The sequence below is a fragment of the Montipora capricornis genome, chromosome 1 (assembly GCF_036669925.1).
Source record: "Montipora capricornis isolate CH-2021 chromosome 1, ASM3666992v2, whole genome shotgun sequence".
Taxonomy (NCBI): domain Eukaryota; kingdom Metazoa; phylum Cnidaria; class Anthozoa; order Scleractinia; family Acroporidae; genus Montipora; species Montipora capricornis.
In genome coordinates, this window is record NC_090883.1 from 45,372,738 (window position 1) to 45,377,737 (window position 5,000).

The 5,000-nt window shown below is 46.7% G+C and overlaps 1 protein-coding gene across 7 annotated transcripts in view; it reads right to left on the reverse strand.

The window, feature by feature from the left end:
• The window catches only part of LOC138046180 (uncharacterized), a 4,576-nt gene extending 3,385 nt beyond the window's left edge, over nucleotides 1-1,191 (reverse strand). For 5 of the 7 annotated variants that reach the window (XR_011131714.1, XM_068892891.1, XM_068892862.1 and 2 more), the window contains exon 1: nucleotides 1-320. This exon is cut by the window's left edge. The gene's annotated coding sequence lies outside the window, so the exon portion shown is untranslated. Of the gene's footprint in view, nucleotides 786-1,136 lie in introns of those variants that run through there. The other 2 variants (XR_011131716.1, XM_068892884.1) reach the window with 2 other exon arrangements.
• Nucleotides 1,192-5,000: the final 3,809 nt, after the last annotated feature.

Sequence of the window (5,000 nt, forward strand, 5' to 3'; positions counted from 1 at the left end):
CAAAATAAGAGGCAACTTCTACTCTGAGTTTGACAACGGCAGATATTTTGTTCTGAAAAAATGTTGGGAGGTCCAGGTTGAGTTCATTCCACTCTAAGACAAAGTTTAAAAAAAACATTGAGGGGATATTAAGAGCGGAACTTAAAATACTGGGAGTTCTATGTTCTCATCGCAGTCCTTGACAGTTCTAAAAAAGAAGCTGTTTCAATGATACTCGGAGTTATGAAGTGCTCTTAGCATGCCTATTACACAGTCATATATTACCTTTGTTTCCAGACGTTTCAACTTTTGCTTCTTTGCTCCAACCTCTTTCACCTTTCCTGCAACAGTTTTATCAGACTGCCTGACTGCTTCTTCCCTTTTCTGCTTATGCACGGCCATAAAGGCACCCACTTGAAACCTCCTGTACTTCCTCTTCCTTGGGCCACATTCTGCCATGGTTCTCAGTGGACATAGAAAGACACCAAAATGGGCACTGCTCTCAATATCTAAGGTCCTTTCCAAGTCTTTGAAGAGATTGTTCGAGCGTGGTTTTGAATCAAGTTGTAAAGCGGAACTAACATTTCCACACTTGCATTGACAAAATATTCGCCATTTACCTGGTCCTTTCCAAGTTTTTGAAGAGATTGTTCGAGCGTGGTTTCGAATCAAGTTGTAAAGCGGAACCAACATTTCCACACTTGCATTGACAAAATATTCGCCATTTACCTGGTCCTTTCCAAGTCCTTGTAGGGATTGTTTGAGCGTTTCTGCTAAGAAATTGTTGTTCTCAAATGCATCATCTTCTATTTTTCACGACCCAAATGTGGTAAGAAAAAAAAAAACCAGGACGTGAGTGCATCATGCAAACGTGCGATTCAGTTATACTACAATAATAACATTGTACTGTCAACTGGAAATTACAGTAAGACTTATGAAGGAAAATAGCCGCGCTAAGTTGTTTTTAGAAAAACAAAAAACATAAGACGAAACATTGACGTTCGTTGAAAGCTACAAAAGCAAAACTATGAAATTCTAATGACAAAAAAAGAAAATGAATGAAGGCAAAGAATACAGCTGTAACAATTGGAAGTTAAGATGTGAAAAGGCAGCCTTAGAGTATGGCAAGGATGTCCAAAAAAAACAAAACTACTTACCGGTGTTTGGTACCACAACAAACAGCAGAAATTGATCTATGAAGATGGCTTCTCCGATCTGAGCTACCACACACATGGGGACTTCTGGGAAGGTCTAAAAATACCCTTTTAATTCGTACCCAGGTCTCCCAAAAAATAGCCCGGTCTAATATGGCGACCAGTCACGCACGCCGAGAGCGATTTTGAGTGGACTTGTGCCCACCGTGCTTAGCTTAAAAACGACAAAAACTAAAGGACAATGTCCTTTAAAACTAGGATAAATGAAAAACTGCGCTCGATGGACAAAACCAACCACAGATTGACGAGCAGCTAACAGACTAACCCCTTGACTACTCGCCTTTTTTTTTTTGTATTTGAGGCAGTCCGAAGGGCGGAGTGCAATGCCCAAGGACCATACAACGCAGGAAAATGACATAACACGCCTCACGTGAGGGAGCAACCCCCAAACGGGACCGGCTCGCCAAAGTCGCCAGGGAGTCGAACCCTGCCTCACGGAAAAACCACAAAGCCAGAAACCGGTCCAGGTCAATCCACAGAAAAAAAACAAAAACTCCAAGGCTCAACGTAATTCCGATTCATATCCAATACGCGAAGTCCAGAAGCCGGTCCGAGTCCTAATCCAGAGAAAAACACTGAAGGGGTTGTATTCAAGAGATGCCTCGTCTGACTTACACCCCCTTGACTACTCGCAGCTCCTCTGTTACAATATATAAAATAAGGGATGGTCTATTGTTTGGAATTCTTTTCTTGCATTTCGCCATGTGGTAAGCGCATTTACCTATCACACGAGTGTAAGTACAGAACTCATGCGTATTTGTGACATTTGTACACACATTTCTCCATGTGGTAAGCGCATTTACCTATCACACGAGTGTACGTACAGAACGCATGCGTATTTGGGACATTTGTACACACATTTCACCTTGTGGTAAGGGCATTTACCTATCCCACGTGTGTACGTAAAGAACGGATGCGTTTTTTTGACATTTGTGCACAAGCGAAAAAAAAAAAAAAAACTTTTCGGGGCCCCGTGCTACTTTCGATCCTGCGAGGGAGAGATTAATCGGCCCCTAAACCATACGTGACTAACCCCTTGACTACCCTAGCTTCTCTATTTGAGTATTTTTTTTTTTTGTATTTAGGCGATCCCCCGAGCGAGGTGCAATGCCCGGAAGTCTTGACAACAGAAAATGGAAACAACAGAAATGGGGATCGCCCAGGAGAGGGAGCACCCCCTAAACGGGGCCGGCTCACCAAATTCGTCGGGGAGTCGAACCCCGCCTCTCCTACAGAGATAAAAAGTCTAAAACGCGAAACATGCTAATAAAAGGCAAAACAACAAAAAGTATTAAAAACAGACGTGGAGATGAAAATAATAAGTGTAAGCAATATTTACAAGAGCGAATGAACTAGAAAGAGCAAACGAAGGAGGAACCACTAATGTGTCCAAATACGCCGTTACCACCCCACTGGCGGAGGAAGTATTTGCGGCGACGGCTAGAGTTAAAACGTTTAAAATACAAAGGCAGATAAAAACGTAGGCGGGCCTTTATACCAGAGATAAGGTGAACTGCACTGGGGGGCTCTGAGCGAAAGCGGTGATCATTGCGCTGTGACCAGACCAGATATTTACAAACGTTCAACAGGTAGCAAAATACCCTGGGAACGCAACGCATCTCATCCGACGAAAAACCAAAGAGGGCATGGCGAAGAGAAATAGACGGAGCCAGAGGGGAAGCCCGGGAGAGTTGAGTCTGGACCTAAGCATACCCACTCTGAACAAGAGGACACAAGAAGAATAGGTGTTCGAGACTTTCCAGCTGAAACCCACAAAAACAGGATAAAGGGATAGTGGGACACCAAGAAGAAATGCGCTGGGCAGTATATAGGACCCCGTGGGCAATCTTCCAGTTAAGATCGGACACCTTGCGATCTAGGGGGAGGAAAAACAATGAACTCCAGGTGGCAGGCCAGTACAATGCACCAAAAGAAGGGAAAAACTTGGAAACGCAGTTGGGCACGGCAGGGTTAAGCTTGAGGAAGAGAGAGTAAACAAACTTGCAGGACATCGAGTGGACAGGAAAAGGGCCACCAACAGACCCACCGAAAACCAAACCAGAAGGGGACATGGAGCCACCAATGGCCGACCATGAACGAAATAGGGCAGAATAGAAGGGAGGGAAAGAGGCAGACGGAAAAGATGAAGGGCTCGAAAGAAAGGCGAGAGGAGAAACTCCAAGCCGGTCAAGAAGCCAGTACTTCAACAGAAAAACCCAACCATTTGGACAAACAACAAGGCGACGGACCCATTGAACCAACAGTGAGGAGACCTTGAGGTCAATGGAGACCACCGAAAAACCACCAGCCTCCTTGGGATGAAACATTACATTGCGACAAACTAGGTCAGGCTTGCCAGACCACAGAAACTTGAAGACAAGACGGTTGAGCTCTGTACGCACCCACGGAGGCATATGGACCAAGGAGGCCACATACCAAACACGTGAGAGTGCCAGGGCATTTACGATGAGGGCCTTTCCGGAAAGGGAAAGGGCCCTGGAGCGCCACGCATCAAGACAACGCGACACCGGGTCAATCCGGGGCCGCCAGTTAGCTTCGGCCAGGTCGCCGTGCCCAATGTAAACACCAAGGACTTTAATTTTTGAAGAGGTCCAAGCGATGTCAACGGAAGTAGAACCACTACGAAAACGCCAAGGACCAAGCCAAAGGCCCTCGCACTTACCAAGATTAAGCTTGGAACCCGTTCCCTTTTCAAACTTTCCATAGGTATCAAAGACGGCAAGGATAGCGGAGTCCGAAGCAGCCACAACGGAAGTGTCATCAGCATATAAGGAAAGAACAGGCAAACTAGTCGATAGACCGGGCGGCCGCAGCCCGACAATGTCTGGGTGGGCCCGAAGGTTAACAGCCAGCACTTCGATAGAGATGACGTAGAGAAGAGGGGAGAGCGGCAGCCCTGACGGACGCCGCGGGAAGGTCGAAAGAAATCTGACGAATAACCATTTAGGAGAACCGTGCTTCTGACATCCGTGTACAAAAGACGAACCCACGAAATAAACGTCGGACCAAAGCCAAAACGGGAAAGAGTGCGGAAAAGGAAAGCCTAGTCCACCCTGTCAAAGGCTTTCTCTTGGTCCAAAGACAGCTTGGCGGCAGGTGTCTTAGTCTCGGAAGTAAATTCCACCAGATCTCTTAGGAAAGCCACATTCTCACCAATGTAGCGTCCACGGACGCCACAGGTTTGATCGGGGCCAATCACCAGATGAAGCACTTTTAAAAGACGCCCTGCCAGAGCCCTGGCACACAGCTTGTAGTCAACATTTAATAGACTAATCGGGCGCCAGTTTTTATGATCTAAACGGTCACCCTTCTTGAAGATAAGACAAATGAGGGCACCTCGGAGAGAAAACGGAAGAGACCCAGACGCAAAAGAATCATTGAGCACATCCACAAGATCAGCGCCTAGGATTCCCCAGAAAGTACGATAAAACTCCTTCGGGAGCCCATCTGATCCCGGTGACTTGACATCAGCCATACCATCCAAAGCCTGAAAAACCTCACCCACAGTCAAAGGACCCTCACAAGAGTCGCAGGCCGCTGGGGGAAGACGAGAGGACAGACTGTTCAAGAGATCATCCTGCACAGAGAGATCAATACTACCAGCAGAAAACAGAGATGAGTAGAAATCTACCCACGAAGAACAGATGGACGAAATATCCGTGGCAAGGGAACCATCAGAGCGCCGCATGGCGGTAATCCAGTCCGAGGTGCCACGCTTCTTCTCAAGACGCAGGAAATACTTCGAAGACATCTCACCCTCCTCCGCCCAGCGCACCCTGGAACGGA